Genomic DNA, 24936 nt, shown 5'->3' on the forward strand with positions numbered 1-24936 from the left:
ACTCACTGCCCAATAGGGTTTTCAATGGCTGAATTTTGGAAGTAGATTGCCAGGTCTTTCTTCCTACTCTTAGTCTGGAAGCTCCACTGAAACCTGTTCTTTGCCACAACACACAAGCCTCCACTGAGGCAGTTCAGTTCCTGGCCGGGAATTGAACCCAGGTCTCCCACATGGAAGGTGAGAATTCTACCCCTGAACCACCAATGCACATCTTTCTATCCTTGATAGCACTTACCACTATTTACAATTACAAAATTTATTTGTTCATTTCTTTATTTGATAGCTATCCTCCCACCAGGCTCCAAAGATCATGAGGACAGGGACCATAAAACTCTCAAGATATATTTTCTGAACAGACCTGGGGTTGCAAACTCCTGCCCAGGAGACAAATAAGTCCTGCCACCTGCTTTTTGTGCCATCGGCGAGCTAAGCATGCTTTTTACATTTTTAAATAGTTGAGGGGAAAAGAACAGTATTTCGTGACATACTAGAAGTATATGAAATTCACATTTCAGTGTGCCTAAATAACGCTTTACTGGAACACAGCCATGCCCATTGGCTTACATATTCTCCCCGTCTGCTTCCACGTTACAACGGCGGAGTTGAGAAGTTGCAACAGAGACTGTATGGTCCACAAAATAAAACATTTACTATCGGGCCCTTTATAGAAAAAGTCTGCAGACCCGTGGTATAGAGCAGCACTCCACATGAATTAAAAAAAACGAGCTCAGGAGAAAGCTAAAAAATGGCTTTGGAACGATTGTTGTTTGTGGAGTGCCATCAAGTCCATTCCGACTCACAGAGACCCCATGTGACAGAGTAGAACGGCCCCAAAAGGTTTTCTAGGCCGTAATGTTTATGGGAGTAGATTGCCAGGTCTTTTCTCCCTCAGAGCTGCTGGTGGGTTCAAACGGCCAACCTTTTGGTTAGCAGTCGAGAGCTTAACCGTTGTGCCACCAGGGCTCCTTGAACCTACTGAATACATATCATATATATATACATGTGTTTTAATTGTTGACATTTAGACAAAAACCAGCATACGTCTTGAAACAATCCACTAATGTATCACTCTATTGTTTATGCCTTAAAAATATGAAGTATCATTCCTCTTGGTAGATAATATTCGCAAGAGAACATCAAGTTAGAGAACAACCATTATTCTAGAGATGTTGGTACATGCAGATCTCGCTTGATGGATGTTAAGCTTCCAGTAATCACTTCTTGGGTTCAATCAGTGTCCCAGAAATGTGATTTTTTTTCCCCCTGAGATGGCGTTTGGAACTGTCGTTAATCTTCCCGAGTAGCTTTTTGTGGTAAGTTCTTGTTGGAATGGAAGGTGGTGATGTCAGCTTGACCTTTAACCTCCCACTGCAGGGGAATCAGAACAGCAGGTCTGAGGGCTGGGTCATCCCTCGGCCCACCAGCCATGACATGTGGCAAGACCGCATAGATGTGGCCTTGAACCAGCGGGAAGCTCCCCTTGCAAGGTATGGAAAACCCATATCATCCTTTCCCCTTCTCTTGCTCACATCTTTCATTTACAGAAAATAAGTTTTAGAATCTCAGCAAGATGTCAGGCTTAGGCCCGTACCTGATCCTTTATGTAGACACCCTCAGTAAGTCACGAAGAAGAAACCTGTCTAGAGGGATTAAGGCACGACGGCCATCACCGCGGTGTCACGGCTAAGAGCCTATATGTACACAATGAAAATAGCACAAAGGAAAATCCCAAAGCCCATTCGCACAAGACCTTGTTTTTTCAAAACAGCATTCGAGTGGTTCTCACTCAGGAGCGGTTTAGCCCTGGAGGGGACATGCGGCAGTGTCTGGAGACATTTTTGGTTGCCAAAACGGGGAGAGAGGTTATTGTTGTCATGTGCCATCCAGTCAATTCTGATGTGTGACAGAGTAGAACTGCCTCCGTAGGGTCTTCTAAGCTCTAATCCCTGGTGGCACAATGGTTAAGTGCTCAGCTGCTAACAGAAAGGTCCATGGTTCAAACCCACCAGCCTCTCTGAGGGAGAAAAATGTGGCAGTCTGCTTCCATAAAGATGATAGTCTTGGAAACCCTACGGAGCAGTTCTACTCTGTCCTGTAGGATCATTATGAGTTGGAATCAACTCGACAGCAACAGGTTTGGTTTGGTTTGATAAATCTTTACATAAGCAGATGGCCAGGTCTTTTCTCCCGCAGATTGTTGGGTGGCCTCGAACCTCAGACCTTTCAGTTAACAGCCAAGCACTTAACCATTGCACCGCCAAGCCAAAAAAGAAAAAAGAAAACCAAGCCCATTGCTGTGAAGTGGATTCCAACTCATAGCGACCATACAGGACAGAGTAGAACTGCCCCATAGGGTTTCCAAGGAGCACCTGGTGGATTCGAACTGCCAACCTTTTGGTTAGCAGCCAAACTCTTAACCCATGTGCCACCAGGGCTCCAACTGCACCACCAGGGCTCCTTAATTCTAATATAGGAGATGAAAAAATAGCAAAGGGATTCCAGAGTTGTCAACGTGGCTGCATACGGATTGGAAGATGCAATCGTCCTTCGCAGAACTTTGTACAACAGAAAACCAAAACCAAACTCGTTGTCATCGAGCCTACTGCGACTGATAGCGACCTTATAGGGCAGAGCAGAACTGCCCCATAGAGTTTTCAAGGAGCACCAGGTGGATTCAAACTGCTGACCTTTTGGTTAGCAGCTGAGCTTTTAACCACTGCGCCACCAGGACTCCATGTAAATCACAGCCAGTCACTTATCCTTGAGAGAGAAAGAATTAGTATTTTCTAGTCAAATTAAAAAAAAAAAAAAAACCTGTTGCCATCAAGTCAGTTCCAACTCACAGCAGTGTTATAGGTGAATATAATAACATCCACGACTGCTATATCATCTGAATGTCTCAAAACTTTGAGGGTGTCCTGTGACATATGGTAAATGCACATATTCTCTTTCTCAAATATGCACAATCGTGAATTTCAAGGTACATCTGGTGCCCAGGACTTCAGATAAGAAAACTGGGGATGCGTATCAATACTCAACAAGTGTTAAAAGCTTGTGGTCCCCAGGATAATGGAAATAGTGTGAACCTAATCAAGCGACGGTCTAGGTACCACTCCTTACGTGAAGAACATCCAGAATTACCAGACGAAAGCAGATAGCCCTCCTCCTAAGATACAGGAGCTCTTTCTTGTAGAAGCTTTTTTTTTTTTTTTTTTTTAATTGCCAATGTACAAGAAAAAGCACTCAACTAGGTCTTTGTTTCTGGTTCCTAAAAGATACCCGTTACCCCCTGCCCGTTGCCGTCGAGTCGATTCCGATTCATAGTGACCCGTAGGACATAGTAGAACTGCCCCATAGGGTTTCCAAGGCTGGGATCTTTACGGAAGCAGGCTGCCTTGGAGGCGCTGGGGGGTTCGTACCGCCAATCTTTCTGTTAGCAGCTGAGCACTTAACACTGCGCCACCAGGACTCCACTGCACCATCTGGTGAGGTTCTCATGTATCGTCGCCATTTATGTTGTTGAAAAAAGGTATTTGCAATGAATAGGTTGTTGGTCTTGCAAAATTCTATCATGCAATCTGCCCGTCCTTCTATCACCAAGGCCGTATTTTCCAACTACTGATCCTTCTTCCTTGTTCCCAACTTTCGCATTCCAATCACCAGTAATTATCAATACATCTCGATTGCATGTTGGATCAACTGCAGACTGCAGAAGTTGGTAAAAATCTTCACTTTATTCGTCTTTGACATTAGTGGTTGGTGCGTAAATCGGAATCATAGACCAGTATTAACTGGTCTTTCTTGTAGGCATACGGATATTAGCCTATCACGGACAGTGCTGTACTTCAGGATAGATCTTGAAATGTTCTTTTTGCCAATGAATGTGACGCCATTCCTCTTCACTGTACAATACACCTCTGACTCTCTCTCTCCCCGTGGGCTGTACCTGAGCGGGTTCAGGTATACCGACCCAAGACCAAGGCCTCCATTTGCTCAAACCAACATGTGATGAGATGGCAGGAAAAGGTAATGCTCACATTACTTGTTAAAGGATCCGTAAAGATCATTCTTCGTGTAATAATAATTCCGCCTCTACAAATGGTGCGGTAGCTTATTAACCCACTCCTGTACATACGAATAGCTAAGTGATCTGCCCACTAAGACTCTGCATCCATGTCCATTTCTCCTACCTGCATCGATGGAAGCCAGGTGAGCTACAGGCACACACGCGCGCGCGCGCACACACACACACACACACACACACTCCCCAAAGATACCACTTGCCATCGAGTCGACTCCGACTCATGCCGACCCATGTGTGTCACAATAGAACTGTGCCCCACAGGGTTTTCAAAGGCTGATTTTTTTTTTCATAAGCAGATCGACAGACCTTTCTTCCAAGGCACTTCTAGGTGGGTTTGAACCACCAACCTTTCAGGTGAGTAGCTGAGCATGTTAACTATCATCTCTAATTCCAGTGATAACTAGACAGACATCTGTCAGTACAGCTTCAGAGCTCTTCAAATACAAAGGTAGTGTGAATGGATCTTGATAAGCTTTGGGTTCGATGGGGTGGTTTTGCTCCAGGTCAGAGGACAAGGAGATTAAATAAGGGTAGACCTAGGAACCAGGGACCCTGGTGGCACAACAGTGAGGTTCTTGGCTCCTAACTGAAAGGTTGGAGATTCAAACCCACCCAGTGGCTCCACAGGAGAGAGATCTGGCAGTTTGCTCCCGTAAAGATGGCAGCCTAGAAAACCCTAGAGGGCAGCTCTACACTGTCACACAGAATCACTATAAATCGGAGTCGACTTGATGGCACCCAGCAACAACAGTCCCAAGAAGTAGAGCTCCCCAAAGGAGCATTTTTATCAATTTGGCAAATTTAGTAAAAACCATGGAATGGTACAAATGAGTGACTTGAATGTTCTCCCTGACTTCATATGCAGAAGCATATGAATTTCACGATCTTCTTGCCCCTCACCAGCCTTCCAAGTGCTCCCTTTCAAAGTCTGGGTTCATCAGAGGGAGACTCTCCAGCACACTGTTCTCTTTAAATGCTTCACCCTTCCCTCCTCCCCTGGCGCCTTCATGATTTGACGAGTGTATCAGTAGACTTTCCTTTCTGAGTACATCCTAAGTGCTTTCAGCCATTCCCTGCTCAGAATCTCTGGCCAGGAGATAATTGCTGTATTTTTATCTGAACGACTCTAGAGTCTGCTTTTCCAGACCCCAGGGTGCGCGTCAAACCGTGTTGGTCATTCACTACTACAGGTTTTTTAAACAGTACAGCCCTTCTTCCTGAAGAGTCCATTACTTCCACTTTATCAACCCACTCTTCTTTGGTGATCACGGTCAATTCCAGGGCGACATTTTATCTGCAAGATGAAGCTTCCAGAAAGAAAAGAGTTTATCAGATACGAAGCTCTTAGCTGGGGTACCCGTCCAGCAGACAGACGCCCAACAACTGAAATCCCTCATCACCAATCCATGAGATCCTGGTGCCAATTTTGTTGTCAGTAGGTAAGAACTTATTATTCATTGTCTCGGCCACGCACGGTGGTCTGTAGGATATCCCCAAATTACATCACTTGGGAGCTTCTCTCTCTTTTAAAAATCATTACTGAATAATACCCCAGCATACATTCATGTCCAGATTTAAAGATTTCACTTTATAGCTGTGTAAGTTGCTAATATTTAGTATATTTCCCTGTCCCCTCCTATTAACTTTTTTTTTTTTTTTAAATAATTATACATTTTTTCAAATGATAGGAGCCTGCGATAGACAAGTACCGACGGTTTTATCCACAGACGTGGATTCGCTTCTAAGGGAATCAGTCTCAAGCACCTGAGTATAGGGAACATTACAGAAGCAATTAGTAGGGAATCACCACAATTAGAGGCAGGAACAGAAAACAGCCAAAATGACAGCCCAGGGCTTACATGATTTAGCGTCACAGCAGACAAAAGACAAGAAATTCAAGCAGGGAGGAGAACGGAGATCGCTGGGACACAAATGTTTTATTTTCCCGAAAGCCAGGTGATTTAGTTTTGGGTCCTAGTCAAAGGAAAACGAACAAAGAGCTTTGTTTCTACAATGCTATATATGTTTGTGTGTATATATATATATATATGTATATATATATATACACATGCATGTGTGTGTGTGTAGCAATTACAGAGCCCTGGTGGTACAGTGGTTAAGAGCTCGGCTGCTAACCAAAAGGTCAGCACTTTGAATCCACCATCTGCTCCTTGGAAACCCTATTCGGCAGTTCTACTCTGTCCTATAGGGTCACTAGGAGTTGGAATCAACTCGACAGAACGGGTTTGGGTTTTTGTTTTTGTTTTTCTGCAGCAATTACAAATCAGCATTGGTCTTTAACTGCACTGAGAATCTTTGCTCCTGTGACATCCCAGGAAAAGGAAGTAGCTGGACTCTTGGCACCAAAACTAGACACGTTTCCTGGAGGAGATCAGGAAGAGAGCAGTGTAATTAAATAAGGAAGAAATGTGTGTCGTATGCCAGGTTCTCACTTTGTTGCATTAGGAGGTTACAGGTTTAGTAAAACGAAATCCTAGAAGCCTTGTTTAAAAAAGGTGAATGTATCCATTAGAGAAATTCATATCAAAACTACGATGAGATACCATCTCACTCCCACTAGGCTAGCATTGATCCAAAAAAACACAAAATAATAAACGTTGGAGAGGTTGGGGAGAGACTGGAACACTTACACAGTGCTGGTGGGAATGTAAAATGGTACAGCCACTTTGGAAATCGATTTGGCGCTTCCTTAAAAAGCTAGAAATAGAAGTACCATACAATCCAGCAATCCCACTCCTTATAATATATCCTAGAGAAATAAGAGCTGTCACATGGATACATGCACACCCATGTTCACTGCAGCATTGTTTACAATAGCAAAATGACGAAAACAACCTAGGTGCCCATCAACGGATGAATGGACAAACAAATTATAGTATATTCACAAAATGGAATACTACTCAACGATAAAGAACAACGATGAATTCGTGAAACATCTCATAACATGGATGAATCTGGAAGGCATTATGCTGAATGAATTCAGTCAGTCGCAAAAGGGCAAATATTGTTATGAGACTTCTATTATAAGAACTCAAGAAAAGGTTTAAACACAGAAGAAAACATTCTTTGATGATTACGAGGGTGGGGAGGGACGCAGAGGGGAATTCACTAACTAGATAGTAGACAAAAATTATCTTAGGTAAAGGGAAGGACAACACACAATATAGGGGAAGTCAGCACAACTGGACTAAACCAAAAGCTAAGAAGTTTCCTGAATACAACCAAACACGTCGAGGGACAGAGTAGCAGGGGCAGGGGTCTGGGGACCATGGTTTTGGGGGACTTCTAGGTCAACTGGCATAACAAAATTTATTAAGAAAATATTTTTTTATCCCACTCTGGTGAATAGCATCTGTGGTCTTAAAAGCATGTGAGTGGCCATCTAAGATGGGTCAATTGGTCCCAACTCACCTGGAGCAAAGGAGAATGAAGAATACCAGCCATACAAAGGAAACATTAGCCCAAGAGACAGAAAGGGCCCCATAAACCAGAGACTCCATCAGCCTGAGACTAGAAGAACTAGATGGTGCCCGGCTACCACCAATGACCACCCTGACAGGCAACACAACAGAGTCCCTGACAGAGCAGGAGAAAAGTGGGGTGCAGAACTCAAATTCTAGTAAAAAGATCAGACTTAATGGTCTGACTGAGACTGGAGGAACCCCAAAAGACATGACCCCTGGGCTCTCTGTTAACCCAGAACTAAAACCATTCCGGAAGCCAACTCTTCAGAGAAAGATTAGACTGGACTATGGAACATAAAATGATACTTGTGAAGAGTGTGCCTCTTACTTAGTTCAAGTAGGTACATGAGACTAAATTAGGGGCAACTCCTGTCCAGAGGCGAGATGAGAAGGCAGAAAGTGTCAGGAGCTGGTTGAATGGACACGGGAAATCTGGTGTGGAAAGGAGGACTGTGCTGTCACATTATAGGGAGAGCAGCTAGGGTCACATAACAATGTGTGTATAAATTTTTCTATGAGAAATTAACTGGGGCTGTAAACTTTCACTTGAAGCACAATAAAAATAAAATAAAATAAATTAAATTTAAAAAGGTGATCTTGATGCAGACAGTAACTGTTGGTGGCATTCTAAGAAAATTGGTGGGTAAATGACTCTGCTACATTGGTAAGAAAATACCAAAGAACCAAACTGGATGGCTCCTGATGTCCCTGATACGTACTTATCTCAGGCTAAGACGACGTAAGCCTCTCGAAAGATCACCATTTGAAACTAGAAAAAAATAATTACACTCAGAATAGAATTTCATACACAAGGTCCACTGGGTTAAAAGACGTCAACATAAAATCCATGACTTGGATGAAGAAATCACAGGAATAAAAATTAAATTGGAAAACTTTACTGGCAGGTAACAGAGTTTACAGAATTTCTGTAATTATTTGAAGAACGTCACCAAGAGTCACTCTATTGATCCCTGCAATGAGTCTCATCAAATACATAATCACAAAAAGCCCACTGCCGTCTAGTCGATTCTGACTCATAGCAACCCTCTAGGACAGAGTAGAACTGCCCCATAGGGTTTGCAAGGCTGTAAATCTTTACAGGAGCAGACTGCCACATATTTCTCCGGCGGAGTAGCTGGTGGGTTCAAACCACTGATCTTTGATTAGCAGCCAAATGCTTAACCATTGAGCCACCAGGGCTTCTAAATACATATTTAGATATTGCATATTCCACTTCCACCATTGTACATTCCTTCCCTATTAATGGCTGGGTGGTAGCCAGAAGCATACTTTTGCTGGAAAAAAAAAATGTGATTAGCCACTTGTATGCTATCATGTCTAATAAAATCCCTAACTTCGTAATTTATCATCAGGATGCAATTGTGTTTGTTGAGGGCGAGGATGTGGGGTTGGAAGAGAGACTGGCTTCACTGAATGTAAATTAGTACAGTAAACCCAAAGACAAGGACTCCTGAGATCACTGGGATTTGAATAATCATAGGGTGACTGGCTATTGGTTCCCTGCTTCATCCATTTCGGTCCCCAGACCAGGACAGGAAGGGACTGGGGTGACATCCTGGGGGTGGCCGGGGATAGAGAGACGCCAGGTGGAGAATGGAAAGGTAGGCAGTCTTGGAGTGCAGGGAGGTGGAGAAGTGGTTCCCAAAGATTGGGGTTCCTCCTGACCTAATCTCCCCAGTTAAGACTGAGGGGCAGATGCCACTGACCAACTCAGAGTGTCCTGGGATTGCTGTCTCCTCCGGAATACCAGCCACCCACAGCACCCGGAATCGCCTCTATGGCTTTGCACCCAAATGGTAGTAGAGAGCACCCAACAGGTGGCACCAAACTTCAGCCACACCAACCTTTGCCATCCAGCGGGTTCCAACTCATGGCGATGTCATGAGTTACACAGCAGAACTGTGCTCCACAGGGTGTTCTTGGCTGTCATCTTTACAGAAGCAGATTGCCAGGACTTTCTTCCACAGTGCCACAGGGTGGGTTTGAACTGCCAGTGTTTAGGTTAACAGTCAAGCGCTAACCACTAGTGTCACCAAGGGACCTTTCAGCCACACCAGGGTGGATTTAGATGGTCCAGCAGGACCGCAGGACACTGGCTGCAGAGGATCCTTGGTGGTTTCGCAAACCCCACGACCATGTGACCCTGCCTATCATGTGATGGACATTTCTGGAAAGTCCTCACCTCTTTGTGTTATGACAAATCTTTCTGCATCTTAGCCCGAGCTGCCTTTGATGTTGCCTTTCCAGACAGGTTCCATGACAGACAGAGGCTTTGCCAACGGCACCTTCACAAGCTCAACATATTCCTAGTCAATTCAAGCTCGGACAGGCAATATTTTAGGGAGCCTCTGAGGCTGCTCCGTCAAAGCGGGGCAAAGTCTCCAAGAGGAGAACCTTAAAAATTAAAAGAGATATTACAATTTTCTGTGGAAAACAGTTTGGCAAAAATTATACATAGAACTACCATATGATCCATCAATCCACTCCTAGGTATATACCCATATAATTGAAAACAGGTATTTATACAAATATTTGTACACGTTGGTTCATAGCGGCATGATCTGTAATCACCAAGTGTCCATCAACAGATGAATGAATAAACAAAATGTGTTATGCACACAGCAAAAAAAAACCACTGCCATCGAGTCGATTCCGACTCATAGCGACTCTATAGGACAGAGGAGAACTGCCCCATAGGGTTTCCAAGGAGGAGCTGGTGGATTCGAATTGCCGACCTTTTTGTTAGTAGCTGGACCCTTAACTACTGTGCCACCAGGGCTCCTTATACACACACAATGGAATATTATTCAGTCACAAAGAGAAATGAGGTCGTGATGTATGCTACCACATGGTTAAACCTTGAAAACATGCTGAGTGACATAAATCAGTCAGAAAGGGACAAATATCGTATGATCCCAAACCAACCAAAAACCCAACCCACTGACGTTGTCGAGTTCATTCCCACTCATACCGACCCTATATGTGTGACCCCACTTATATGAAAGGTCTAGAACAGGCAAACGCAGAGACAGAAAGCAGATTCCTGGCTGCCAGGAGGCGGGGAGAGAGAGGAAGGGGAATGAGTGCTTAAGGACTAGTGAGTTCTGCGTGTAGGAATGAAAAAGCTTTGGACTTAGATAGCACTGATAGTTGCACACACTGTTTATGGAGTCAATGTCACTGAACTGCACACTTTGAGTGCTAGCTTTATGTTATGTGGATTTCACTTCAATAAAATTTTTGTTGTTAGCTGCTGGTGAGTCTGTCCCCCGACTCATGGAGACCCCACGCACAAAGAAACAAAACACTGCCCGGTCCTGAACCATCCCCATGATAGGCTGTAGATCGAACCATTGTGTGCCACAGGGTTTTCACTGCCTGATTTTCAGAAGTAGATGGCCAGGCCTTTCTTCCGAAGCACCTCTGGGAAAACAAGACCTTCCATCTGTTTGGTTAGCAGTTGAGAGCGTTAACCGCCTATACCACCCGGAGAATCCTAACCCAACCCAACCCAATGCAGTCCAATCAACTCATAGAGACCCTATAGGACAGAGTAGAAGTGCCCCATAGGGTTTCCAAGACTGTAAATCTTTATAGGAGCAGGCTGTCACATTTTCCTCCGAGGAGCAGCTGGTGGGTTCAAACCTTTCAGTCACCAGCCGAGTGCTTTAACTGCTGCATCACCAGAGTCCTACTCATGGACTCAAAGAAAGTCTATAAATTCCTTCTATGTAATTTAATGCTAGACCCAGTGGGAGGGACAGGCATAGGAGAGAAAATGAATCAGGAATAGCCAACTCAAGGGAAACTTTTGCAGATGGAAAGGAACAAAGGTTTAAAGCACATTTGACTTGCCCAGGCTTCATTCATTAATTCTTCCCCTGAACAAGAATGATTTCTGTACAAAGCATGGAGTCAGCAACGAACTAGTGCATATGAAAGAAACATGCAAAATATCCAATGGCCTTCGCCCTCAGGGATCACAGACTGAGGAAGAAGACCCTGGGTGGTGCAGATGTTCTCACCCCAGTGGTGCAGTGGTTAAGTGCTCCCCTGCTAACAGAAAGGTCGTGGTTCGAACCCATCAGCTGCTCTGTGGGAGAACGATGTAGCAGTCTGCTTCTGTAAAGATTTACAGCCTTGCAAACCCTATGGAGCAGTTCTACTCTGTCCTAGAGGGTCGCTATAAGTCAGAATTGACTTGATGGCAACGAGTTTGGGTTTTGGGTTTTGGAATAACTGAAAGGCTAGCAGTCAAAACCACCCACCCAGAGGCGCCTCAGAAGAAAGTCCTGGCGATCTGCTTCCAAAATGTCACAGCCTTGGAAACCCTATCAAGCATAGTTCTACTCTGCACACATGGGGTCGCAGTGAGTCAGACTCAATGCAACCGGTTTAAAGTTGTTGATTACGAGCCTTTTGCAATGATCAGCAAAAAATGGGCTGATGTGCTCCAGGACAATGTTCGCTGACTATCCAAATGCTCTGGGTTCTTTCATTCCTCCCAGCCATCATGTAACCCTTCTCCCATCTGACAGGCCTCCCCAGTGTGGTCCTCGGAGAAAAATGCTAGAAGGTGATCCCGAGAAACCCACCACAGTCCAGGCCACTGCAAACCATAAGCCAGGGGCCGGTGGGCACCCGGAAGCTACAGTGAAGAAACCCGTTGGACTCTGCAGAGGGGCTGGCCAGGTGAAACTGGGGTCCGGCCAGAGCATGCCTCTGTTCCAGGAAGTAACACAAAGCAGAGAGGACGTGAACTCTCCAGAGACCCATGAGTAGTCAGAGGGGTGGGGTGGGGAACCCACAGTGGCCTGTTCTGTTGACATACTGCATATGACAGTGATCACAGGAGGCAAGGCGTGAACAAAGTCTCAATGCTCAGCCATCCACCCCATGGAAACAGTGCGCGAAAGAGGAAAAGGAAGTGGAGCTTTTGGCTGGTCGTCCTCTGTTAGGACTGAAGCTACTGAGTTCCGTTAAAGCTGTGGTTAGACTTCGTCATACTCTGTCACCCACCACATGGTTAAGCTGAAACCACACACTATGTCTTCCTTATTTTGAACTGAGTCCCTGGGTGGTGCAAATGGTTAACAAACAGACTCCTCTGCTAACTGAAAGCCCACCCAGAGGCACCTCAGAAGAAAGGCCTGGCAATCGACATCAGAAAAATCAGCCACGGAAAACTCTATGGAGCACAGTTCTACTCCAACACACATGGGGGCGCCATGAGTAGGAATCAGCTTGAAGGCAACTGGATTGATTCTTTTTTTGATAGTATCTTTGAACATGACAGTTATTGACCTCCTAGCCTGCTACCCAGTAGGGATTCAGTGATATTTTCCTTGCATCTTTCAGCAAGGACTCTGTATAACAAATGGAGCCCGAGGCTTAAGAAGTGAGGGGCAGATATTGGTTCATGGACTGGGGGGGAATCACTGCTCAAAGAAGTGCCTAACAGGGCAGTGGCCAACCCCAGGACACCATTTCCAACCCGTAGCACAAGTACATATTCCATTCATGGTACAGTATCCCAGACATGTTCCCGAGCATGCTGAGAATATTCCTTTAATGAGTGAGAGGAGAACCTGGCCTTAGCATAGCGAAATAGTCCCTTATTTATCGGATTTCTCAGTATTATTGTCAGTGAATGTCAAAAATTATATGGGAAATTAGCCAATGAGACTCAATGTTGGCAAACTTACCTTGTAAGTCAGTTTCCCCAAATGTCTGTTTGTAATAGATCCTTCAGTTTCCAGAACACATTTTCTAAATTATATTTAAGTTCCCAGGTCACCTCACACAAAAGCAGCTGTGCTTGGCAGAACTCTGAGAAAGCCTCCCCGATTCCTACGCCATGGAATCCACACCTTGGTGCAGCCCCCTCCCCTTGAGCCCAGGGGAACTTGTGACTTCCTTCAAACCAGTAGGATATGGCAAGGAGGAGGGATTTTGCAGGTGTAGCTCAGGTCCTTAATCAGATAACTTTTAGTTAATTAAAACCAAAATCAGTTGCCATTGCGTGGAATCTGACTCCTGGCGACCCCATGTGTGTCCGAGTAGACTTGTAACACTCCACTGCTAACTGAAAGGACGGACGTTCTAGTCTACCCAGAGGCAGCGTGGAAGAAAGGCCTGGCAATCTGCTTCTGAAAAACCAGCCACTGAAAACCCTATGGAGCACAGTTCTACTCTGACACACATGGGGTCACCATGAGTCAGGGTCAACTTGACTGCAACTGGTTACTGGTTATTAGCTTCCAATTAAGAACGATCTGAGTCATACAACGTCCAACCCTAGGCACCTATGACTATATCTACCTAGAACAATTAACCTGCCCATCGAGCTAACTGGCAATTAGGAGTTCCTGGAATCCTTTGCATATTGCTGTGTTGACACTGTAAGGAGATATGAGACATCACTTACGTGATATGAGCCACAGTGACAATGAAGACACGTGGTTTTGGTCACCCCTTGGGGTGAGTCTCCCACGTGATGGAAGGCAACACTGTTGGGGAGAAAAACTCTGGCTCTTACACTATCTATACAAACCTAAACTTGGTTTTCCCACCTGTAAGATGGGACTCAAAACACGGATCTCACAAGGCTGAAGCGAGAAAAGTGGTTAGTTAGGAGCTATAGCACGCTACAGCTGCCAACCAAAAGGTTGGCAGTTCAAATCCACCAGCCGCTCTTTGGAAACCCTAGGGGGCAGTTCTACTCTGTCCTATAGGGTCACTATGAGTCGGAATCGACTCGATGGCAATGGGTTTGGATTTTGTATGGGCTCTGGTGGTGTAGTGGTTAAAGTGCTCAGCTGCCAACAGAAAGGTCGGCAGTTTGAACCCACCAGCCAGTCCACTGGAGAAAGACCTGGTGACGTACTTCGTTAAAATTACAGCCTTGGAAACAAACAGGTTAAGCCATGAGAAAGTTCTTTCTGTAAATATAAGCAGCGGCGCAATGGTTTAAGCACTTGGCAGTTAACCAGAAGATCAGCGGTTCAAACTCACCAACAGCTCCTTGGGAGAAAGACCTGGTGATTTGCTTCCATAAAGGTTCCAAACCCAAAAACCAAACCCACTGCTGTTTAGTCAATTCTGACTCAAACGGACCCTATAGGACAGAATAGAACTGCCCCGTAGGATTTCCAATGCTATAAATCTTTATGGAAGCTGACTGCCACATCGTCTTCCCACAGAGCACCTGGTGGGTTTGAACTGCTGACCTTCTGGTTAGCAGCTGAGCACTTCAAACACTGTGCCACCAAGGCTCCTTCCCATAAGGACTACGACCCAGGAAACTATATGGGGCAGTTCTATTCTGTCACATGGGGTCGCTATGAGTCGGAATTGACTCCATGGCATCTAACAACAACATATCAAGTTAGTCATATGACTTCGTAGAGCACAGCATCAGCCTAAACTGGCATTTCTCATTCAAAGGTGACTCTGTCCCACAGGCAACATTTGGCCATATCTAGAGGCATTGTTGGTTGTCAAAACTGTGCATGGGGTGGGGGGGTTCTGGCACGCAGTGGTTGGGAGGCCAGGGATGCTTCCCAACACCCTACAGCGCACAGGACGGCCCCACAACAAATAATTAACCTCAGGGCGGATTATTCAACCAGCAAGGTAAGCACGGGCTGACTTGTGCTTACTCACTAATCTGTAGTGAAGACTTTAACATATTTTTCACCACATCTTTGATTGTGAAATTGTTCACTACAGATTAGTACATAAGCACAAGACAGCCCGTGCTTACCTTGCTTACTGGGTCATCTGCCCCTGTCAGGGCTGGTAAATGTGAAAAAAGGCTTTGATTCTGTAGGAAGGTGCTGTCGGGTTGGGAGAGAGACAGATGCCAGCCATACCGCGAAGCAGAATCTTTGACGTGGTGAAAAAAATGTGAAATTATTCACTACAGAGGATCCGGTAAGCAAGGTAACCACCATGCTTACCTTGCCTATTGGCTAATCCGTCCGATGAACCCAAAAACCCAAACCTGTTGTCATCGAGTGTGTCTGACTCCTAGCGACCCTAAAGGACAGAGTAGACCTGGCCCGTAAGGTTTCCATGGCTGTAATTTTTACAGGAGCAGATCACCACATCTGCCTCCCGCAGAGCAGCTGGTGCGTTCCAATTGCCAACCTTGGTTAAGCAGCCAAGTGCTTAACCATTGCACCACTAAGGTCCCCACAACAGAGTATTAGCTGGCCCCAAATGTCATAATTAACCAAAACCAAAACCAGTTGCTGTCAAGTCGTTTCCAACTCATGGTGACCCCATGGGCTTCAGAGCAGAACTGTGCTCCATCAGGTGTTAATGTCTGTGACGTTTCCAAAGCAGATCACCAGGCCTTTCTTCCAAGGCGCTTGTGGATGGATTCGAACCTTTGGTTAGTAGCCGAGCGCTTCACCGTTTCTGCCACCCAGGAACTCCCCAGATGTCACTATCACCAAGGCTGAGAAACCCTGGCCTAGATGTACACCTGTTCACCAAAGAGCAACTTTCCTTTCTTCTTAACTAACCAAAAAAGGGCTAGATATTTTTTAAGGTTATCTGATATGTGGCCTTTCAAAAGTCAAGACATGCCTTTTGGCTGAGTATCCCCAGACCACAGACACTCCCCGCCAGCTATACCATACCATCTTGTGACTGAGAGATTTAGTGAGTGGTCCTTGGAATCTTGGGCGCATGGGCTGGGAAGGAGGGGGTGGAAGTGGCTCAGTACTAGGCACAGACACCAAACCCAAACCAAGCTAAACCCGTTGCCGTCGGGTGGATTCCGACTCATAGCAACCCTATCGGATAGCACAGAACTGCCCCATGGGTTTTCCAAGCAGCCTGGTGGATTCAAACCGCTGACCTTTTGGTTAGCAGCCGAGCTCTTAACCACTGTGCCACCAGGGTTTCCCAGACACCAAAAGGGGCTACTATTCTACCAACACTTCTGTTGTGGTCTGGATTCCTGAGTGCTCTCGCGTTATTGAAAAACTTAGCAAGAGGAGAAAAGTAATGAGGTTTTAGGTGTGGAAGCTGCCTCTGAGGAGACACAGGAAGGAGCAAATCATAATACCACAGACATGAAAAACAAATAGTATAATCTCCATCCCGGAGCGCTGGTGGCACGGTGCTTAAGAGCTCGGCTGCTACCCAAAAGGTCAGCAGTTCGAATCCACCAGCTGCTCCTCGGAAACGCTGTAAGGGAAGATCTACCCTGTCCTATGGGGTCGCCATCGACTCGACGGCAATAGGTTTTTGGTTTTTCGGGTACAATCGCCATCTGATGTTCAAACTCACTATGGGTTAAAGGCAAACCCCTTTTTCCTTGCAATTACAACACCAGGTCCACAGTTTTAAAACAGAAACTTTTGGAGCCAGGTGGGTTCCGGAATTCAGAATTTTTCAGGTTTTTTTGTTGTTGTTGTTGTTGTAAGAAATATATATAACACCACATTTGCCAATTCAACATTTTTCAACTTAGTGACCTTTTGGTTGGCAGCTGTAGCATGCCATACCCACAATTTAGTGATATCAGTTACATTAATCATGTTATGTAACCACCACCCAGCACCGTTGCCAATTTCCCATCACCATAAGCAAACAATTTTTTGATTTTAGAGGAATGTGTATACAGTGTATAATACCCGACACCTTAAACAAAGTAATCACACATATTAATAGCTCTGCAGTGAAACAAACAAGCATTCACATTTAGTGGGATGGATACAAACTTCTCACCCTTATGATGGTTGGATCTGAAATGATTTCACTGTCAAATTAGTTACAAAAAAACTTTTAATTTTCAGAGACTTTTTTCATATTTTTAAAAAATTTTATTTATTTTGTTGGTGAGAATATACAAAGTAATTCAACAATTTCTACACGTACAATTTAGTGACATTGATTACATGGTTGAGTTGGGCAACCATTCTCACCTTCCTTTTCTGAGTTGTTCCTCCCCCCTTAACATAAACTCACTGCCCCGTAAGCTTCCCATCTAATCTTTCAAGTTGCTGTTGTCAGTTGGATCCCATGTAGATAGGTCTTCAAACAGCACAATGCTCACTAAAAACCAAAAACCAAACCCCTTGCCATCGAGTCGATTCCAACTCATAGCGATCCTACAGGACAGAGTAGAACTGTCCCATAGGGTTTCGAAGGAGCACCTTTTGGTTAGCAGCCGAACTCTTAACCACTATGCCACCAGGGCTTCCAAAACTAAGTAAGCTAAACTACTGTTTGGTTTAAAGAAGACTTGAGGGGATATTTCTGGTTTAAGGTTTAAAGATTATCTCAGGGCAATAGTTTTAGGGGTTCGTCTAGTCTCTATGGCTCCAGAAAGTCTGCAGCCCATGAGAATTTGAATTTTTTTAAAGAAATTATTATTCTAGGCAAAGGACTGTTGACCTGCCTTTTTGCAGGCAGGACTTGGAAAGCAGTGGTACAGGAAGTCAGGCACTGTAAACGCCTGCCCGTGTTGACTGTCCCTAGAGGCAAGCCACTTGAACTTACACAGCCCTGGAGTTTCCTCATAGGCAAATGAGGTGACAGGTAGGGGACACAGGGCACCGTTGCCCAATGACCCAGGTTGCATAAGCTGGGACAGGCTCCAGCAAAAGGGCAGAGCTGTGTGGTAACCTGGAATGGAGGCTGAGAACAGAGTAGAAGGGACAGTCTTCACACCTCCTCTATGTCCTAGCTTCACACCTTCTGTGTACTAGCAGCTACTTCTCACCTTCCCCAAGTCAGCGCTTCTCAACAGGGGGCCAGTTCTGCCCTCCAGGCAACACTGAGCAATGTCTGCAGTCAATTCTGGATCTCACAACCTGGCGGGGGCCGGGGGGGGGGTGTTAGTGGCATCTAGAGGGTAGAGACCAGGGATGCTGCTCCACACCCTACAGTGCACAGGGCAGCCCCCACCACCACAGAGAAACATCCAGCCCAAAGGTCAACAGTGATGGGTTTAAGAAGCCCTTCCTTAGCATGAGAGACGGTCAACTGTCTATCTGTCTATCTTCCTGCCTACCTATCATCTATTTACCTATCCATCCATCCATCCACCCATCCATCCATCCATCTCTATGTCCAAACCAAAACAAATTCACTGCCAAGTTGATTCCGGCTCATAGTGACCCCACAGGGTTTCCAAGACTGTAAATCTCCAAGGAAGCAGAGTGCTACATCTTTCTCCCTCAGAGCTGCTGATGGTTTTGAGCCACCAAACTTTTGGTTAGCAGTAGATCGTTTTAACCACTGTGCCACCATCTATTGATCCATCCATTTATCTATCATCTATCCTTCTATCTATCCATTCATCTACCATTTATCTATCCATCTATCTATTCATCTATCATCTAACCATCCATCAATTTATCTATCCTCTATCCGTAAATTATCTATCCATCCATCCACCCACCCACCCACCAATCCATCCATATCTATGTATTTTTCTATGCATCATCTATCCATCCATCATCTATCCATCCATCCATTTATCTATTATCTATCCATCCATCCATTTACTTATCTATCATCTATCCATCCATCCATTTATCTGTCTATCATCTATCCATCCATCCGTCTAGAACCTATAACAGCTGCCCTGCACTGGGGTTGCTTCTGCTCCCAGGGGACACTTGGCAATGTGTGGAGTCCGTTCTGATTGCCACAAGTGGGGAATAGGGGGTGCTACTGGCACCTAGTGGGTGGAGACCAGGGACACTGCTCAACACCCCCAATGCCCAGGAGAGTCCCCACCAAAGAGAACGTCTGCCCCAAATGTCAACAGTGTCACAGCTGAGAAATCCTGGGGTAGACAAACTAAATGCAAAGGAAGACCTCACAGCATCCCCTACCCCCTTCCCATCATCAATCTCTGGAGAAGAAATCTCCCAATCCTAGAACCACCCAGAGGAACTCCAAACTCCACACCACCTCTGTCTCCCTACAGGCTTTTAGCCCCGCTCCCGTTCATTGGCGCTGCTGCTCGCCAGCCAGTGCCAAGTCCTCGCCCTGCACCTCCTGCTCCTGAGACGCATGTAATTATTATTGACCTTGGCACCTGGAGTATTTACACCGAGCATTGTGCTCCATCTTTGACACCACTGGAGGTAACACTGGCCTTCTGTTCTGTCTTCGTCATATTGTCTATTACCTGTATCCTAGGGCCTGCAGTAGGCTGGCTGACTCACTAACTGAGTTTTATAAGAGTTAATTTCCAAACAAGGCAGGAATATCAGTGTAGGGACAAGGTAGAAACAAAACAATGGAGGGGGAGACTGATCTGCAGAACTTGTGTGACTGTCACCCACAAACGTTTCATGCCCATTTAATTCAGCCATTTAAGGCATGCCTGGCATCGACTGCTGAGATCTGCCATGCAAATAGGAGCCTTTATATCTTTTTGCAGGCACTGAAAGCTTTCACGTTTCAGGATCCACCTATCATCAGTTGTTAAGAGGAGCCCCGCTGGTTCAGTGCTTAAGCACTTGGCTGCTAAACAAAAGGCTGGCAGTTCAAGTCCACCCAGAGGCACCCTGGAAGAAAGGCCTGGTGATCCAGTTCCAGAAAATCAGCCACTGAAAATCCTATGGAGCACAGTTCTACTCTGACACACATGGGGTCACCATGAGTCTGAATCAACTCTACAGAAGTGGTTTTAAGCAAGAACTGGGCATCTTAATATATTATAGTCATCCGTTCGTATGGTTACCCATAGACAATTACATACATTTCCTAGCCTCTCCTTTTGGAAAACAAATTACACATTTGACTGGTTCATAGTTGGTAGATGCTGTATGGTACACAGGTCACACTGTACTGGAGGCTCATTTCCTGTAATTAATGAAAATTTTCAGAACAGACTAGTTGCTTTCTCAACTCCACACTCAGTCCTTAGGTAACCAGTTCCTTTACAGAGGTAATCTGCATAGCCAAACACAGTCTTAAAAAGTCAGAGTGATACCCACCACATCCTACAACAAAGCCAACAAACCTCCTTAAGAAACGTTTGACCCAATGGTTCTAAGAATAAACCCAGCAACCCATGTGTGTGCCCCTCAACTATGGAGCAATCCATGCTCTTTTTTCATTTCTCAGGATATAAATTCAAGGTGCACATGACAGATTTTTAAATCTGCATTTAAAATTTTTAAATTTTTTTAAAGCCTAAAAAGTTTTAAAAGTTTCAAAAAGTACAACTACTGCTAATTCCTTCTCAAATGTATCTTTTTTTTTTTTTTTAAGAAAAGTAATATATAGTAAGCTTCAAATAACACCAATTTTTCATGGAAAACATTTGATGGCACACATATTTTATTATATATTCACTGTATCGTGAAATGATTATTAATCTAATTCAGAAGTAGTGGTTCCAATATTTTGATATGTCAGGTGAATGAATTCCATTTCTCTTTTGAGGACGCTACAGCAGAGAGTACAGGTCTTTACTTTTCGTTTTCTTTTAGGCTTCTTCCTCCTAAACTAAAACCCAAACCCGCTGCTGTTGAATCGGTTCCAACGCAAAGCAACCCTACAGGACAGAGTAGAACTGCCCCACAGGGTTTCCAAGGAGCAGCTGGTGGATTTGAACTGCCAACCTTTTGGTTAACAGCTGAGCTCTTAACTACTGCACCACGAGGGTTCCTCATTCTCCTCAGCTCTCCATTATTCTCTTTACCCAGCTCGTGTTTTCAAACCACCACTTCAGAAAGAAAGAAAGACAATTTGGCCATTACGTCTGTCTCCCTAATGACCAGCTCCTTACAGGGCAAATGGACAAATGAAAACATATTAGGTAAATTGTTCTAGCTGGTGTAAACAGATATTTTTAATGTAACACTACAGGGAAAAATGTACAAACTTTCTTTTGTCCTGCAGATGGTACTTCCAACATCTAACTTCCCCCAGCTAAGACTTAGCTCTCAACTTCTTTAATTAACTCTTCCCCAGCCTGCTAGTTAGCTACTCCAGAAAGCGAAAGAAAGAAATAGAAGCCTTTACAGTTCCTTTGAAGTCGTGCAGCTAAAGTAAATATTCCCACCGGCTGTTTCCTGCCATCATTTATCTCAATATCTTAGCAGCCAAGGAGTAGAAAAATTAATCCAAGTCAAGTAGAAAAATTCATCCAACTCACCAGTTCTCAGGAGGCTTTCAGACAAGGCTTGCCACCAGGAGGCTCAGACACTCTCTAGAGTCCCTCCAAGGATCTCAACCAGCTTTTCAAATAATGACGTTGGCCAACAGCTGGCCCAATGAATAATCATTTGATAGCCCGGGCAGTTATGCTGGATCGTCATTACTGGCGTTAAAGTCATGCCTGGGTAATGGGCAAATCCTATCATAAAAAAGTTATTCAACTGTCTGCAAACGGGTGTGTGCCCGTCCGGTCTTTCCCCCACGCCTCACGTGCCTCTGATATAGATCTGAGGGAAGCTGGACTTCCTTATCTGAATAATCACACAGCAGCAGCTGAGTGTATCAGTTCCAAATTCTCACAATCCTTATGAACACGTTGGCACCATAAAGTGTCTGCTCGAAGCATTTCGTGGGTGCACCGAATTTCACATTACACGGTGCAAAGCAAGGGGATGGACCGCGTGCTTATGAGGAGAGGGAGACTATATACAACGGGGTGCCGGCCAGTCTCGGGTGTTCATTGCTTTCCCATTAATGGGAACATGGGACGTAGGTTAGGTTGGCAATAGCAGGAATGATCTTTCTGAATGATATGCTGACAGCCCAGTGCCTATGAGCCCTGCGAGCCGGTTTGTTGAGTTACGGGAACAGATACAGCACAGAGCGCCTGAAGGAATTCATTCTCTTTGTCAACAACAGGGGTTATGCGAAGGCCAAGGCCACCAGTCACCTCTGTGGGCGACCGGCAGGGAGGTGTCCTCAAGGATGCAGAGGAAAGAAACAGCCAGCCAGTTGCTGCCTTTGCCCCGCCCCCCGCCCAGGGGAAATCACACCCCAGAAGGAATAACTCCGAGTTTCTCGTTTATGTTTTCCCTTGCGCGGTTCATTTTATTTTATTTGGAGGAGCCAAAACAAAAGTAAAGCCTAATTCTGAGCCCTTGTTTTCATTATTCCGCATCTATAAATAAAACATGACTGCTTTTTAATTATTCCATGTGCCTCCCGGCTCTCAGCAGGCACTCAAATAATTAATTCACAATGTAGCAGATGTGAACATATTTTCCATTCTTAATGGTTACCCAGGATGATGGGGCACTGAAATCTTTAAAAAAAAAAAAAAGTTTCACCATGAATAAGCAGGATTGCGATAGAACCAAAAGGCACTGTTTGTTCTCCCAGTGTTTTTATGCCAGTTATTCATTGGAAGGGTGTTTTCTAGCAGCTACTGGCAGAAATTCCAGTCCCCTCCGTGATGCTGGGGTTACTGCGCAGATTACATCTCACAGTTAAATGCTAGAACTAGCGCTCTGACGGTTTAATTCCTAAGGAAGACTGCTTCCTCGCCTCCCGCCAGCCCCCAGCTAAGTGGGGTCCTGAGGAGTCCTGGAAGGGAAGGCAGAAGGACGCTTCTGGTTTTCTCACCTGCCCCCCACCCCAGCTGCTGTTACTGGCCCCCCTCTGCCCCATGCAGAGAGTGGGGGGAGGTCGGTGGAGAAGGATAAAAGGGGGCAGAAAAGCTGCTCTCCTCCCACCCCACCCTGTACTGTTGTGAGGTGGCTTCAGGCAGATGGGAAGCTGACCCCTCCGCTGAGAAATTCATGGGAGCCCTCCCACCTACCTGCACCTACACTTCCTAACAGGTGGGCAGTGCCTACTCTTCCTCCATGCTGCCCTCCCTGTTGGAGTCCTCTTTTCAGGATCCCAGGAGGTCTTCATGAGCAAAAGTCCAAATGGCTGCAAGCCTTCTCTTCCTCTCTGTTCCCCTCCCAACCCCGCTCACTGGTCATCTGGAAGCACTCTTCCCTCCCCGCCCCCTCTTTTCTTTTTTCCAAACATTCAGTATCTTTGAGAGATTTGCATCCTCTCCCAGCAGAGTCTCCTGGTCAACAGCAACAACAACCAACAGAGCAGTGCGAACAGTTAAGTAGCTGACTGCTCACCAAACATTGGAGATTCGAACACACTGAGAGGCACCTCAGAAGAAAGGCCTGGTGATCTCCTGAAATATCAGCCATTGAAAACCTTATGGAGCACAGTTGTCTCTCACACATGTGTGGTCACCATGAGTTGGGATCCACTAGAAGGCCACCGGTAGAACTGATGGTACCAGCACGGCCTCCAAGCCTGCGGCCCCCTTTGCTTTTTCAGACAGGAGCAGGGTGCCAAGCCCTTGTGCCCCCGTAGGTAGAAAATCATACAGTGAGCTCTTTGAGGAGCTCCGCTGAAATGCCTCAATAGGCTGAGGCGAAGAGAGGTGCAGCAGCCCCTGGGAGGGGGGAGGACTCCAACTTTGAAGAAGTCTCTTTAAAGCCCCTCCCCCTTTCTTTTGTAGCCTTGTAGTGGGGCAAGCGTTCCCCTAGGGTTCTCCTGCTACCTGCATGGAAGATTTCACCAGGCCATCATTTCTTTGAGTCCTTGGGTGGTGCAAACTACATGCTTGGATGCTAATGAAAGGTTGAAGTTTTGAGTCCACCCAAAGGCATCTTAGAAGAAAGGCCTAGTGATCTGCTGCCATAAAGATTACAGCCAAGATGGAACCCACAGCCCCTGGACTCTCTATTAACCCAGAACTAAAACCATTCCCAAAACCAACTCTTCAGACAAAAATTAGACTGGACTATAAAACATAAAATGATACTAGTGAAGAATGTGCTTCTTAGTTCAAGTAGATACATGAGACTAAATGGGCAGCTCCTGTCCAGAGGCGAGATGAGAAGGCAGAAAGGGACAGGAGCTGGTAGAATGCACACGGGAAATCCGGGGTGGAAAGGAGGATTGTGCTGTCATATTATAGAGAGAACAACTAGGGTCACATAACCATGTATGTAAAAATTTTTGTAGGAGAAACTAACTTGAACTGTAAGCTTTCACTTAAAGCGCGCGCGTGTGCGCGCGCGCGCACACACACACACACACACACACAAAGACAACAGCCAAGAAAACCCTATGGGGTAGTTCTAGTCTTGTCATGCGGCAACAACATGGCTGCCCCATTCATTAAAATAACTGCTCTCATGTTCTTTGTTGCTAAAGGTTAAACTTCTTTTGTGCCTCCCATTAGCTACTTTTGGAGTCTCTTGGTAGTACAAATGGTTAATAACACACTCAACTACTAACTGAAAGGTTGGTAGTTCAAATCCACCCAGAGGTGCTGTGGAGGAAAGGCCTGGTGATATACTTTTGAAAAACCAGTCCTTGAAAACC

At 45.4% G+C, this 24936-nt stretch overlaps 1 protein-coding gene across 1 annotated transcript in view; it reads right to left on the bottom strand.

Moving 5' to 3' along the window:
* STS (steroid sulfatase) overlaps nucleotides 1-21968 on the bottom strand; it is a 154160-nt gene extending 132192 nt beyond the window's left edge. Inside the window, exon 1 of the mRNA XM_023739424.1 lies at nucleotides 21731-21968. The gene's annotated coding sequence lies outside the window, so the exon portion shown is untranslated. The remainder of the gene's footprint in view (nucleotides 1-21730) is intronic.
* Between the last annotated feature and the right edge of the window lie 2968 nt (nucleotides 21969-24936).

Source organism: Trichechus manatus, unplaced genomic scaffold (genome assembly GCF_000243295.1).
Source record: "Trichechus manatus latirostris isolate Lorelei unplaced genomic scaffold, TriManLat1.0 scaffold00134, whole genome shotgun sequence".
Taxonomy (NCBI): Eukaryota; Metazoa; Chordata; class Mammalia; order Sirenia; family Trichechidae; genus Trichechus; species Trichechus manatus.